Source organism: Cygnus olor, chromosome 4, assembly GCF_009769625.2.
Source record: "Cygnus olor isolate bCygOlo1 chromosome 4, bCygOlo1.pri.v2, whole genome shotgun sequence".
NCBI classification, from domain to species: Eukaryota; Metazoa; Chordata; class Aves; order Anseriformes; family Anatidae; genus Cygnus; species Cygnus olor.
Window position 1 is genome coordinate 65,329,022 of NC_049172.1, and position 16,737 is coordinate 65,345,758.

Genomic DNA, 16,737 nt, shown 5'->3' on the forward strand with positions numbered 1-16,737 from the left:
TTCTCTGAAGCCTTACTAAAACAAGTATGTTTGCTTCCAAAAGTGATCTCTGCGTATCTTTCAGTAGTACCACGATGTTTTTTGTTGGAGAAAATGCTGTCAAGCTTAGACACAGAGGCATGGAAGCTTAAGACCAACCATTTTTTTTCTAGTAGGATTGTGCAATACATACTGATGCTCACAGGCAGGCACAATTTCCCATAATTAATTAGAAACTTATCAGCCTTCATTGCATTTGCTTAACTTCGGTCAACAGCAATGTTGATCTTGTAAGTGAATTGAAAGACAAGACAAAGCCCATAAATGTGCACTTTATATATGCTTCAGAGCTGCTGAAAAGCATGGGAAGCAAGCCAAGAAAATGATTATAAAAATATGACAGAGAAGCTTTGCTAGAAAAAAAAAAATGTATCAACGTTTATTGTGTCAATTACTTAAATTCAATCTTTCCACTAGGTGTATGCTAAAGGGTGAACGTAGAGATAAATAGGATTTTTTATTTTTTATTTGCGCAAAACAAATTTATATATTGCTCACTTCCTGAACAAAGACACCAAACAGAATGTTTTCCTCGTTTTCATGTCTTTATTTGGTAAAACTCTATACTGTTTTTTCTTCATGAAGCTCCCAATTTCCAACATAACAAGCAACAAAACAGCTCATCTCTGACTATCTGCTGCCTTTGACTATGACTGCCCATGGACTATGATTATAAGCAGAATCTGGTCAGGATGAGGTATCTCCAAGAAAAATAATAACAATTGTTAGTGCCATATTTTATATACCCAATGTTTAAGTGTTAAGGTTAGACATAGTAAATTGGCTCAAAACCACAGGACAATGATTGTGTCCTGAGCACTACAGGTGGGTGTTCCATTCACCTTCCAGGTTGGTACTTCATGGGCAGTGTTGGCCAAGGCTGTTATTAAAACTTAGGTATACCAAAATACATATCACTGAAATATATTCTCAATATTTCCGAACTTCTAACACAGGTGGTAAAATGTTGTAACTAGATACGATTACTATGATCACAAAGAATTGCCCACAATGGTAAACATTTAGGCAAGCACAGCTCTGCCTATACTAGTTAAAATATCAGAAATGGGGAAAAGGTACTTTGAGTAAAATTATAGTTTTGTTCCCTGGACAAATGAGACAGCAATTCTTCTAACAGGAATTTTTGTAAACTTGTTCCTTTTCTTCATGTGAAAAATACGAAGGGAATCCAAAAGAAAGAACATCAGTGGGGAACACTGATGACCTTAGATTTCACACATGACCTAAGCCTCTCTCAGAGTCACCAAAAAGCTGCCCAAAAAAGACCATGATACATGGATAATCTACATATTCCAGTAACAATGCATGGATATCACCAATGATTTTCTCTCCAGACAGAGAAAAGAACTCACACACTCTGAAATGTTTGGGGATAATTTCTAATAATCCATCCTTCCCCAAAGCCTTTACTGCCTTTATCCTACCTCAAATGCAATGTTATTTCATAATTTGAAGGTAACCTACATTTGCTTCAAAAATGATCCTTAAGCAATCAAGAACAAGCACCTTGTATGTTAAATGCTTCAAAGAGCCATTCCTTTGCTTACATCCTCTGGATTTTCTCCCCACAATTTAACTATTGTTCTTAAATCTGCCCTGCAGTCAATGTCGACCTCTGTATCTCAAGCACTTCAAGAGGCTGTTTAATCATATGGGATAATTCTTAAATGTATGACAATTTTAAGTGTCTGGGGAAGTAGTTCATGGAATGAAAAAGAAAGCAATTTCTCCACTGAAGACTGATGCACGTTCCAGGGATTAGTCCAATTAAAACTGAAAGCTCTTTCATGACAGAAATCACGTGTTATTTTTAGGATGAACTCACATCCTGCTACCCTACCCAAGCTGGAATTTTCTCTCTACTTCTGGTTGGAATATTGGGTAGAATCTATTGTGTGAATAAGGACTGTAATATAGCTCCTGGACGTCGTGCTCAGATCTACCAGAGATTTTCCTGTGGGACCTATGGAAATCACAGTTTTTTCTATCTTTTTTTTTTTTCTTCATTTGAGAACTGAAGAAAACCTACCTTTCAATCTTCATTACTGGAAAAAAAGAAATGATGCGAGGTCCTTTGTGCAGATCTTTAGATGAACAAATTTATGCATCTATGGCTGCAACAGTGGATTCCTCACCTCCAGTCCTTACCTAGTGACAACATTCAGAAGGTGCTTGAACATTTCCTCTTTTGTTTCCTGCACAATGTGAAAGGACAGGACTGCTGCAAATTGTAGTCCCACTTAAGTCTCACAAGCCAACAAGGCAGCTGAAGGAAAATGAGCCTGACAGTTTGTACCTACAGCTGAATCAGATTAGTAGTCATCACTGGTAGGGAGCCCATCCTTAAGTTCCAGCATCCAAAACTGAGGTTGCTGGTACCTGAGCTTTAATGGACAATCTCTGCAGAAAAAGAAGTAATGACAGTTTCAATATCATATATGCTATGACTTTGCTAAGAACCTATGAAGTTTTTTTTCTATAAAATCTGAAAAGAATATTGATTTACTTGAAGTGCACCGCACACCAAATGCAATTCCCCCTGTTGCTACTCGAGGTATTAAATAAAAATGTCATCTTTCTGACTAAGAAAAAAACCGACAAGTCTTCCATGAAGCAAACATGTCTATGGCTCTTTGGTATATTTCAAATAATGTTGTCAGCTGGAGGTAGCCAAAACCTTATAGTGATTCATGAAAAAACATACAGAAAATTCGCTTTGGTGCCATCCAAACTTAGCGTATATTCTCTGTGCACTTCAGTCTGCAAGACATTGCCAATCTATGAACATATGTTGTGATATAACTAGCAATACAAACTCCCTGCTTCACCTCTCAGTTACAAACCAAGGGAAAACAAGAAATGGCTCTACAGCTGAAAAAAAAAAAAAATGGCACCCGTGAGGAATCTAGATGGACCCTGAGAAATCTGACGAGGTTCAGCAAGGGGAAGTGCAAAATTCTACACTGGGGTCAGAAGAGCTCCAAACGTCAGGATAGGCTGGAGAGCGACCAGCAGTGCAGAAACCCAGCTGGAAAGGCCCTGGGGTCATCCTGCATGCTAGGTGGAATATGGCAATGGCAGGCTCACATCGGCAAGCCACAAGCTGGAATGTAGCCAGCAGAAGAAGAGTGGCCACAGATCACTCCCTACTCATGTTTTCAAGACATTAAACTCCCTGGTGTTCTGTGGAAAAATAGGTAATTTTTACAAGATTCCTTTGCTAAGCCTCTGCTCCTTGCTTGTCTGAGATTTTAAAGGGAAACTAACAAGTTCTGAGTAACCACAGCACAGTGAGAATCTATAGAAAGACAGCTAAGCAAACAAATGGCTGTTCCAAAGGGCTGGATGACCATGCCCCACTCTGCGTCACTAACAACCCCCAAAATGCACAAAGACATGACGTTTGCACCAAAAAATGTGCTTCAGAGACCCCGAGCTAGAACAGGTGACTTATTTCTTCCCTACAGCTCGCTGGATTTGACCACAAGACCTGACGCACTGCCACAAGTGACTGAACCAGGTTATGCTAAAGGTAACCACCGCTTGTTAAATTGATTAATTGAAGTGACTAATCCTACATCTGGCACGTGATTTTTTTTATTTTTATTTTTCCCCAACAATGCATCTGTTATAATTTTTCAGCCATCACCTATTCCTTGACACTGGGTTCATTTTTGAGATTATTGCCTCAACCAACAAAAGCTCTCTGGAATGCTCCTACCAGGGATCATCACCTACAGGGATGCTCCAGGTTGAGGATTTGCCCACTTGTTCTGCACACGCAAAAAGTGTCATTTTGCTACTACCATAACAGGTTTTTTTTGGAAACCGTAAAAGCATAACAGGGGGACAGTATGAACCTAATAAATCTGCACAAACCCAAAAGTACCAGAATAAGCAGCAGATCAAGGGGAAGAACTACTATTTTAGTAAGACATGTACGTTTCTTAAACTTCTGATACAGATAACCCTGAAAAACATCTGTAATGAAGACATTTATTTAAGGGCTGAAACTATGTTACTGACATTCATGAAATATCCTGTAATTTTTTTCAGAGATTTAATTATACCTTTTGTGCTCCTCACCTATTAAGATATTCTGGTTAGCATTAATTTGAATTTTATTGCCACATAAATTAGTACAACTTAGACACATTTATCAGCCCTTTAAATAACAAACTGATGATGTGTCCAGGCAGTATATACTTGAAAAGAAGAAAAAGACATACAATTAAAATCTGAACTACAATTACTTTGCATTTCAGAAAGTTAAAAAGTAGCCTGAAGCAACATTATCTCAAAGAGAAAATCTGGACAGTAGCTTTGCTTCAAGCAAATCTGTGAGAATATATAACTGAAAACAATAAGCAGAAGGGATAGATCATACACAAGGAAAAGGAAAAAATGTCAAAGAAAAGGAAATGGGTTCAGGTTATTAAAAATTTGTGTACACTAAGCTCCAAAGAAACTTGCAGAGACAGTATTAAGGTCACAGTATGGAACAGGATAATTTTAATAGTACATTAAATTAATTTATATATATATAATGCTTTTTCACAAGCAATTAGTTTAACTGTTCTCACACTGAGTCAGATAAAATCTCTAAAAAAATACTGTTGCATCATCAAGTGTTATACACTATACATCCACTACACATATAATGTGGTACTGAAAACAAAAGTACATAAGTGTTCAAAGTAATTAAAAAAAATAGATGTAGAGATTAAAACAAGGACTCTCAAAAGACAAAACTATGTACTTCTATATACAGACATTTTTATGGACTTACAATGTGTACATACAGTACAGCTATGCACCGTGATCTAGTGTCACCCAATGGCAGGTTCTAAATAGACTCATTGGATACCAAGTCACAAGTACATAAAGGCTGTAACAACCTGTCAGGATTTTAAAGAAGAAATTGTTGTTGCTTGAAGGAAACACAGATCTGTTTCCTAACAAAAATGAATATAGTGTTTCCATTAAAAAACAAACAAACAAAGACTATCAGAGTAGAAAAAAATACAATTTAATAAAAATAAAATTCTTCAAGCAATTTTCATTACTTCCAGTCACTTCCAATTCTATGTCTTCTTTTGATAAACTTAAAAAAGGACCCACCACTAGCCTTTCCCTCACGATATCAGGGTAAAATCCTGACCCCGCTGCTCAGACAAGCACGTTGTAACTACCCTACTTAGCTGGGACTTCACCCAGGGAGCCCACCAGACCTTCCAAAGTCAAAAATATCTTTTCAGCAGAATGGTGAAGGAGGAGAGGCTCTTAAAATTTCAGAGAGCCTCCCTTGCACCTGCGGTTCACATACAGACTAATGAACTCCTCCAAGGCCAAGATGATTGAGTCATTTCTGTGCCATTTAATGACAAAAAAGAATGGAAGAATGGCACAGGGGTGCAATCCAGGGTCTTGCTCTCACACAATTCAATGGATGTAAATACAGAGAGCAGAAAGAATAGCAAACAGAGTGCCAAATGAGCTACTGTTCTAATTTCTTTTTTTTTTTCTTTTTTTTTCTTTTTAATTAAGAGTTCTGTAGCTTGAAGCCTAGCAAGTACTGCAGATAGAAGGCAAGCATCACTACAATCAAAAAAGTGGCAAATGGAAAGAGAACAACTGTAGTCAAGGAAGGAATGCCTGTATTTCTGTCTGCTTATTTTTTTTCCCCAGCATTGCCAGGATCTACATATTCCTGACTTCTCCTAGAGTCTGAGCAGGGAGTATTATTTCCAGGAAGAGACATGTTGAGAATTTAAAGCTTTGGGGCCCTGCTGGAACAGAGATAGAACAGTTACCTTCTGGCAGGAATTAAAGCTGATACAGAAATTTCACAAAAGGAATTAAAAGATGGTCTGGATACTGGCCAAAAATAGATCAAAGGAACTTTAGCAGCATGAAGACACATACCAGAAACATATGAAAGGCTACTTCAAGGCAGACCATTAAGTTTAAGAAAGTATCTGTTTTTTGGGCAGAAGTCTGCATGAACCAGGGGAAAAATTAAGTTATTCTTCTGAAATATTTAGTCCCAAAATGTCCATACTGTCTTGTGTAATTTCCACAGTCTTGACCACGTGAGACATCTAGTCAAAGAGACGCATTTTAGATTCTGCCCTAATTTTGAACTCCAAGAATTGATCAGCATGCCGTTCTTCCTCCTCTTCAAGTGTCATATGTTACTGGAGCTGAGATTGAGGTTCAGGAAAACTCCAGCTACCTGTGAGTTAAAACATTAAATACAGAGAAACTAGACCTCGTTTATTACATCACATTTATTGTGGTAAATATATGATACAGGCATGAGTAGTTGTGATGGTAAACTGAAACTTTCCAAAATCAGAGGTAGGAAGATATTCACCTCAACTAGAAACAAGTGACAGAAGAAAGAAAATTGGAAAGATGGCATGGGGCACAGAGAGAGCTGGACAGCTTTAAAGCAGCTGAAGACTCTGGTAGGCTTGGTTACTTCTAACAGGCCAACCATGGTAGCGCTGAGCTCATCAATGGGTATTTGTAACATTATTAAAGGCTCGGTCCTAGAACAAGTATTAAGGGTAAACAAAATGTGATTGTCATGTTTCCAATGCTGTCAAGGGGCCAGGAGCAGCAGCTCTGGGTGCACCCCGAGGCTGGCGTATTTGGCACCTCAGTGACGCTGCAGGAGGGGAGAGGAACAGCGAAGGGAGCCCAGCCAGGGCCTGCATGCCCATCCAGGTATTCACCGCACGGCCAAAGCATTTCTCTTTTAGTCTTTATTCTGCGTTTGGTTTGTCTGCAATGCAGAATGCCTCTCCTCTCTGAACCAAGCTCATAAAACTTTCAAAATCATTTTTTTCCCCTCACCTTTCATACAAAGGCCACAGACAGCAGGGGAGGCCAGAGCAGGTCTTCAGTGAGAGTCGTCGCGTAACCACAGAGCTGGGCCCTGAACAAGCAGTCATTTTACTAAAACAAAACATCAAAAGTGGATAGTTTTTTTAAGTGGCTAGCTTCAAAAGAAGAAATGGACCATCCGTGGGTATGATCTGTGTAGCCCCAGAGCTGAAATGAGGTGCTCTGGGAATTCTGAATTGGATAAAAGCTTCAGGGAACTGTTGGATTATTGCTTTTAAAAGCTATTAGGATGAATAGGCGCTTTGCCTGCTCTCTGTTTCTGCCCTATATGCTACAATAGCACTGTCAATAAACTCTGAGCATCCTCCCATCAGTAAAAACTGCTTTTGAAAAATAAAATGGAAACACTTAGAGAAAATCTTCCTGTACTCCAGCAGAAGGTTTCTCAGTGACTACAGAACAAAGGAAAAAAAAAAAAAAAAAGAAAGACTATACAAATTCATAAGAACCACCACTTATAGGCTAAAAAACAAGACTTCCCCAAATGCCTGGCCCAAGAAGGACAAGGCAGCTGGTGGAGCTACTATTTTTATTGGAAACAACAGTGCTCAGGAGTGCTGGAAATGTGCTCCACAGTGCCAGGTTCCACCCATGACAGCAGGTCCTTGCCAAAATGTTTAGGGATCTCATTTTGTCACATGGAGTCAAATCTTACCTATCTAACTTTTATACATTTCATATGCACGTGTTACCAGTGTTTATCTGGCACATCTTCTCTTGCAGTTCCTATGGGGATTCACTTACACAATAACAACTCAAATTTTGGAGTCACAATTTCTAGACTGCATCGCAAAACCGCAAAAGGCAAAGAAAACGAATACTTCCATTGCCCAGTTTTGAAAACATACCACAGTAGGTTCCTTTACTCATCCTTCAAATTCAATTATTTGGATGTGATTATTGTGGTAGAGCATATGTTTCAGACATCCTTTGTTACCAAGTTGGTAATTCAAATACTGACCCCATTAACATAAGATGTAGATCTTTCAAAGAATGCAAAACTACAAAATTAGTATTTTCTCTTAAGTTATTTTAAATCTGTCAAGCTGCAGAATGAAACAGTTTAGAAATGGCCAAAAGATGAATACTCTAGAAAAAAATCAGATTTAAAAGACAGTTAAATTTGTCAGAGTTAGCTCTCAAGCTAAGAGCATTTTTAACATAGAAATTTACACTTTAAACCTTGGAAAATTCAGATAACTTTTTCTATTTAGTCTTAATACTTCAAAAGTGTTTGAAGTTATTGGATGCATTACTGTCTTGAACAATGAAGATCCACAAATGTATACACTCATGCACAAACAAATTTATGAATAGAGATTTCTGGAGCAGAGATGACTTAGCAAGAGGAACACAAAGAGCTTGGAAATATTTGCAACATTTCAGGAAAGGAATCTTGGCCAAACTGTTTATTTTTTTTTTTTTAAAGAAAACTACGTAAATTCAATTGCTAACAATAATATGCCAACCGTACAGATTGAATTTGGTCATTAAAATGTGAAACAAAGGAAGAGCTTCCTGTTCTAACCTCGATATAACTACATCTATCAAGTCCCACCTGTAATAACCAGGCTGATGTTTGCTCTGTGGGGTCTGAATCACTAATTCCTCCAATTTACACCAACTCCTTGGCTTTCAGGAATAAAAATCGTTTTCTGTCTAAATATACTTACACTTAACAATCAGAAATGAATCCCTGTGCAAACAAGCTCCATGTTGGCAATCATCTTTGTTAGTATTTATTAATAGAGCAGAAGCATTACAGCTTCCCGCTATCAGATTTAACATGACTACTACCATTACCCAGGTACATCCAGGAAAACCACCATTTTTCCAATATACTTGTAGCTCATATTTCCCCCTTTCCTTCTACTGTTCACAAATATTACAAAAGCCTTATAAAAAGGTGGTTTTGATGAATTATTACAGTAAGCATCACCAGTTTACACCTTTTCAGTCCTTACAACACTGTCTGAAACACCGATGCTTCGGATGCACACTTAACAGTGAACACAGAGCAATGATAGGATGATGCCAGACAGCAACCTTGTCCCTGCACAAGTCAGCACTGGTCACAGCAACCTTTGCTCCCAGAAGACAGGCATTGTGTTTCCTTCTCTCTAGCAAGGGAGAAATTTAAAAACTGGCCAAGTTTGCTGGCACAACCAGAGAGGTTGTGGAACCTCCCTCTCTAGACACCTTCAAAAGCCACCTGGATGTGGTCCTGGGTAACCTGCTGCAGGTGGTCCTGCTTGAGCAGGAATTGGACAGGGTCACCTCCAGATCATCTCAGCCATTCTGTGGTTTTCTGAAGTTGCTGGACTCAGGTTGGTGGGCTAACCAGTGCCTCTTTCACTCCTGTCTCCTGACACTCCCCTGGCCACAGGGGAGGCTGTATCAGCAGTTTCCAAGGCAGAGTAAGAAAGGTGAGCGGCATGTACTACAGCTTTCCCTGGAGAACAAACAATTTGCCTCCAAAAACTGCATCCACAAGCAGTTTCAAACCAAACCACAAGTGTAAAGCACCTTGAAATTTATCTGAAAGTGTGAAAAGGTAAAAGAAACATGCTCATTATTTCAACCTAACCAAAAATCTGGGGAAGATAATGCAACAACTAACCAATTGTTTATACTCTGGATAAATCATATTCTGCTTTCATTTCTGCAAGACACTTCAAAATTTAAGAAAAACCTTCACCTGCGTGTAGTGTAAATCCTTGCAGCTAGTCAATTTTAAAAAGTGTAATACAATTGGTCGATTTGCAATATCATTGTTGCTTAGAGGTGCAACTTATTATTATCTATTTTTCACCTAACAACTTTATAACATTCACAACACGTCACAAAATGTCTCTACTGCACATGACCCATTTTCTGAAATGCAAGGGGAAGCACAGACATGCACAACTATTAAGTGCATACCTAATCCTGAAAAGTAAAATCCGTGTTCAAGTAATCCACTTTTTCAGAGAATCTGTAGGTCATCATTACCACAGGGGAAGAGCAGAAATGCAAGGACACTGCTTCTTATACCCACTGTATAAAGAAAGCTTCGTTCCAAACAAAGCAAGTCTCACTTCCGTTTAGCAAACACTGATGTACATAGACCGAAATAGCCTGTAAACCACATGGGAAGTGAAAGACACGCAGTGCCCTACATATAAGCTTTTACTGTCCCATCTCACAGTGCTGAATCTTGTAAGCAATCATACTAATGCTTCTGGTTTCCCATGTCAAGCATAGCAGCTGGCAGGAATAAAGACACACAAGACAGCATGTACTAGCAGTCATCCACAGGACTTCTGAATATAACACACATACGAGTGCACACCACACGTACAAAATCATGCTTCATAATGCTGGGTATTCTTGGGTATTGGCTACCCAGAACTGTGGAGCAGATTTATACCTTATGAGGGTCCTACCACAATCACACTTTCCTGAAGACCAGTTAAATAGGATAAATAAACAACCAAATAAATCATATTTAACCATGTCTTTCCCAAACAACAATACAACAATCTAGAAAAAAGAAGTGTGTGTAATCAAGATCTGCAGGTCAAGCACTACACACTATCCTTATCTCTAGCAGTCACATATTTGTCAGTTAATTATCAGAAATTACAAATGCCTAATGCTAAACTACAGGCCAAATTCCAAGTTTGTTTACTTGAAAAGAAAGGCCATCTGGCAGAGTAATGAAGTTGTATTTCATCAGGTGCTTGGGGACAGGGTGCTGATTTTAGCCTGCAATACATGCCTCTGCACAGCGGAGAGCACCACCATCCAAATGACTACCTCTTTGTTCTTAGCATCAGATGCCCCAGGAATTTCTTTAAGATCCATAATAATTCACAGCTACCTATTTCAAAAACACTACATACCTGAGAATTCTGCTTTGAGATGCACTGCTGATTAAAGAGGATATACTTGACCTAGATGTTCCATTCCTAAGATGAATGCTGGATCCACAGCTAACTTCCTCTAGTACTGGTTACTATACCTGCGTGCAGAAATGGAAAATGTCTAATGGAGCAGTGCCAAAGTTAACATGTAGCGTGACAAGAGTCTTGTGTGCTACTTTGGCAGCCTGTTATGCTCTGCACTGGTCACTCTGCTGGGCCTTTTTGTTGAATTTTATTTCCTAATTATTTTTATTAGTTGAATTTTTTATTATATCGAAATAGAGAAATAAACATATATCAGAAATTATTTATGAAATAAAGACATAAGTAGCCTGATTTACAGCTCTAACTATGAGAGCCCTGGAAAGGCTTTATTAAAGACCTTGTGCCAACTTCTACCATAAATGGAAACCTTCCGAGGTTAATAGAACATGAGGTTTTACTGACTGGATAAAAGTTTAGAATTAAATTATTAAAATTTGCAGACCGGCTCACTGTTTGAGAACTATTTTTACTCTGTTAGAAATAAACCTTTAACATCTTAGATTATGGATAAAGAATATGAATCTACTAAGAAGAAAAAGGAGATGAACAATTTCTTTTCTTTTTTCTTTCTTCCTTTCTTTTTTTCTTTAAAGAAATAAAACTGAACTCTGATGATCTTCATTTTTGACTAGAAACTGGCCCGACAGACAGAAGATAGTATGGCTGTCTTTACTGCAACCAATACAACGGCAGGCAGCATTAACCTCAGCCTTGTATAAATGGTCTTATTTTGCACAATCACCAACTACTTGCAATGCCTGGGACACATAAACAACAAAACCACTACACGCTGGAAGAATTAAGGTGACAATTAATTATGTTCTATTCAAACTTGAGCTGAACTAGAACTACAGGACAATAAAACAATTCTCAGTCCTTTTCTTACTTCTGTACTGTGCTCTTAATTAAAACACACACAAATGCCACTGTATTACACATAGATGTTTCCATCATTATTTTATAAATAAATAAGTACGAAATGCAAAGCACTGCTATACTTAATGATACAGATTGCAAATCCCATCATATTAAAAATTCACAAAAGCTACTGAACTATGTGACATGTTGTGCTGAAGGATTTATTAGAAATAGTCTCTTGATGTATATTTTTATTACCTGCATTTGCACAAGCCAAATACAGTCTGTTCTCACTTGCATTTAAGAAACAAAATTAAGAGGTCCAATAGTTCATCAACAGGAAAAATCCTGAGAAAATGAACTCTCTTACCACATATAATGCTGCTTTGCCAGGGTTTCTTGTATTCCTATCGGTAACAAATTGGGGAACTTTTGCCAGGAATCAATAATATAGGCCACATTCATTGCTAAAGGCTTGTTCAGCCTGGGGACTACAGAAATGGTTGATCAGGAAAGTGCCTTAGTATGGCTAGAAGTACATTTAAAATCCTTTCTTGTTTAAAAACAAAAATTCCCATACTAACTTCCCCTAATTCTCTGAGATAATTACCTACTCTACCATCCGTTCCCCAGTCAAAACAACTACACTGAGATTAGCCAGTTTTTTAGCCAAGATCAACCTTGTCTTCTCTTAACATATATTCCTCTATTCAAAGTCTTAGTAAGGTATCCACCTTATAAACTGTACAAATATTAGAGAAATAAACTGTAATAATAAAGAAGTCTCAAAGATCCAAGAATCAACACAACGTAAGCAGTAATGATTGATTACCTTTTTATGGCTGTAATAAAAGATACTCAGTTCTTTTACTATTATAAAATATTCAGTGTTAGTGTATCATGTTTCACATTTTAAACTGATGTAAGAACCACATCTATTATTCTCTAAACTCACTGTTTAAATATATGGTACAATGTTGAAATGTCTGCGGTCTGTGTAGAAAACAAAATATATAGCAAGGTAGTTTTCTCTCCGTAACGATGCATATGCTAAATAAACTGTTCCTGCAGTGAATGATGACACTTACTCTACCTGCACTGTGTTGTTTAGTTTTACATTATTCAATGCTTTTGAATTGTCAGATTCAATTAGAAAGAAATCCGGCACAGATAGAGGAGAGGTCTTGCATAAATCCACGTTATGCTGCATTTCATCTTTTACATACAGAGTACTGTTGACCTCCTGAACTTCAGTTTCCAAGGTTTCTGTGTAGTTAAATATATTATATATAGTATCTACATGGTTAAATATACTGTAAACATTTCTATTTCTAATATGGTTCTAATCTATATTTCTTTATATAGCACAAGTGCTTATGAATAAACTGCATGTAGCCTAAATTGTTGAAAACAACCACCTTTTGTGCCATCAGACACCTGTTGGCACCTGAATCTGAGCAGCTGATGAACACCCTTGGCTGGTGCCCGCAGCCTCTTCTGCACCTCTCTGTTCACTGCTGTGGAGGCGGCTCAGCGCCTAGCTTGCTCAGCACATAGCCAGTAGTCCAGATGCTTTTCTTTTGTTAATACAGCTCCTTCACTTCTCCAGGACCTCTAACTTTACACAGCAATTATATATCGTTTTTATTTATTGAGTGGGAGACAATCTATTGGCTATGTATGTGTGCAGAGAGCTAAAGTGGCCATCGATCCCTGAGGGAAACCCACCAAAACCAGCACATTAGAGATTTATGGCTTTGCAAGGGGAAAGATCTGCCACCCCGTTTAGTCACATCTGGTAACGTTTTACAAGGTACATGCGACACCAGTGAATAATTGTCATTTGGAGGCCTGACATTAAATGCAGCTCCAGAGCGAGTTAACTCCGTGCCTTGTATGCGTGGCCTGCAGCACAGAGGCGTGAAGTGCTCTCCTAGGAGGCTCTAGCAGCCCCCTTCCTCCCAGAAACAGATTAAGAAACTCCAAACTCCCAGTCTAGAGTGCAAACCGTCCTAATCCTACCCCTGCAGATTTGGCAGATTAAGCAGCTAAATGCAGGTTGAGGATGGCTTGCCTGAACAAACTGTTGCCCCCATTTTGCTCATACTGGATGCAGCCTTAATGTCCCAGACTTTGGAAAGCACCGAGTTGGGTTTCCTACATGCTGAAGCACACATCCAGCTGCAGGCTAGAGCAGGTGAGCAAATGGTTCAGGCTTCAGCATGGGACGGTGCACCAGCTCTGCCTCCTTTGCTTGTCCCAGGTAAACTGCACGAATAAAGATTACAAAGTCAGCATGCCACGTGGATGGAATAAACGTTATTAATCCAAATCTTCAAGGCTACCCAAAACGTTCACCTGAGTTGTGTTCCAAATAAAAGAAGAACTGAATCCTGCACAAAAAGACGTAATTATGTTCTGTTTACCAAGGGGCTTTAACAAGTTTACCCCTGTTCATATCTGACTTGGGGAAAAAAATGAGTAACGCAACTGACTGGAATAAGAATGAGTGATTATTTCTACGGTTGTTGTAAAACTTTCTAAATGAGTTTTTATAAAAAGATTATAAAACCTATCAATATTTGCAATATAAATCTTGAATTGCTGGAGGTTAAGGCAGGAGGAGTTACCCCTTGCAGTTTTCTCCATAAGCCTGTTCCCAGCTCTTCTCAGAAATAAGTGAACCGACTAGACCGATGGGGAGCCTGAGCCAGTAGAGCAGTACCTGTTCTCTACATTCATCCAATATTCTCAAGTAGTCAGCTCTTATTCAAATTGCATTTGAGATGTTTATGAAAGGCACGTTCATAAATAAATGTCTTCTTAGCATATGAGAATGGATAATTTCCCTTAACTTTGATTAATGAAGAGCAGAGATACTAACTTCTCTGGTTAAGTGGAAAAAAGACCCCTAAATCTGTTTTCATTATCCACAGAGGATTTTTCTTTTAAAATCATTACCAAAAAACTCTCTATAATAAACGTTTTACATGGTTATGTTTCAATATGTTTTACACTGCACTGGTAATTCTCATTATTTTTCAAATATCACATTTGAGGGGGTTAATACACCATTAACATGATTAACTTTATAATAGAAGTTAAGCCATATGGAACCAATCTGCACCATTTGACCACATAAATGACTAGATACTGAAGGTCAGCTTCTGCCCCACTGCACCTGTGCATCTTCACCAGCTTTGCTGGAACTTGGAGGCATAGACCAAGGCAGGAACCTGGCTCTCTCCAGAAACAGAGAGGACAAGCAACTTTTTAATTCTTCTCAAAATAGGGACGATCCATGAAAAGGCAGGGGTGAATTGGTATGTTAGACACGTCTGCATACAACCTGCAGAGTGCCTTTGCCACCAGAGAAGCATTTCTCCAGATAAATTTGGGTTCATGGACATTAACCATGCTCATTAACACTGTTTCGTAAGGATGGTGAATTTTGTTCCTTATTTATCTGCCAGTCATTATACCTGGAAAATACAGAGTAGCTGAATCAGCAGTATAACTAATTGATCAAGGGAGCAGCACCGCCATTTCCCAAACTTCCTCCCTCTGCCCGGAGTACAGTGAGCGTACCACACAACTCACTGTTCTGAATCAGATCCTGGGTGGCTGGTCCCAAGGTCCTGAGACAGCAAAGCATGTCAGTAATCCTGTTGATTTTACTGTTAATCTTAAGCGAAGGTAATAATGCCAAGGCAACCCTCAGACTGAAGGGTGCTCACTGTCCCCAAAAGCACTCAATCACTTTCCCTCCTTTACACCATCCCCCAACTCACTGTCCACTATTTTCTCGCCATCTTCCCTAACAGACTGCCTGCAAGCAAAGCTTGCATGTCTCCCATCCAGCCCATCTCCTTTGCCATGTTTCACTGTACCTCCCTGCTCTTCACTGTTGCTTGGAAGGATTTTACTAACGCCACACCTCCTGGGCAGCTGGGGTACAAGAGGCAACAAAGCTAAAGCAGAGCTCGGCAATGAATCACGAGCCTCAACAGACCTTGGAGGCCATCGAGCCCATCCTTTGCCCCCAGGGAGGATCAGCTAGCTCGATGTCACTTCTTACACACACCCACGTAACTTGCTTGCAAAGACTGCCAGTGACAGAAACTCCACAAGCTCCCTAGGCGATATATCCCAGTGTTACACTATCTTTACATTAACAAGTTCAATCTCTTCTCACAGGTCACATTTTGTAGGCCTCGGGTCTGTCCTCCCTCTCTCTTTATGTCTCACCAGTTCTTTTTTGTTTTTACCACACAAACAACTCCAATTAAAGCAGTTCCCTCAAAAACCACTCTTGAAAGCGATCATTGAAAAAGCTACTGCATAGTGCTGCTGAAATCAAACTGCCTTTTTTCCATCGTGCAACTGTAGCATACTTTTAAGACTTACAGTGACAAAATGATTCAGGTCCTGCTTGGTTAAAGTCCATTAATTTTATTGCTGATATGCACACGTAACAGGAGAAACAGGTCCAGGTACTCACTGCTGTCAATGGCTGTAATGCCTATTGCCAGAAACAGTGCAACATTCACACACCATCAATCAAATCGAGAAACTTTTGAGATTGAGAAAACAATTCAAGTTCCAATAGTCAAGGTAAGTTGGTACGTAACCCCATGTTTGGTACATAACCCCAACGTTACAAAATAATGCCTTGCATACCAAAGAGATTAAATTCTCCTCTGCTCCAGCAAGCAATCCAGTAGGAACATGCTAGGGCCGCTAGCGAGAGCATCACAAATCAGACTCGGCTCACAGCTGTCCTACACCCTGTGCATTCATATTGCACCTATGGCTTTTTCTTTTTCTGGGTTTTTTTTTTTTTTTTTTTTTTTTTTTAGGTCAATGAAGTAAAAAGAAGAGAAGAAATGAAGCAATACTCTAGTTAACCCACATCTTCTTGATTGTTGTTGGCTTTACTCTCCTCAGGGAACAGCCA

General features: G+C 38.9%; 1 protein-coding gene across 7 annotated transcripts in view; it reads right to left on the minus strand.

Annotated features, from left to right (window-relative positions):
• PPP2R2C (protein phosphatase 2 regulatory subunit Bgamma) overlaps positions 1 to 16,737 on the minus strand; it is a 187,688-nt gene that overhangs the window by 114,368 nt on the left and 56,583 nt on the right. The window lies entirely within an intron of this gene.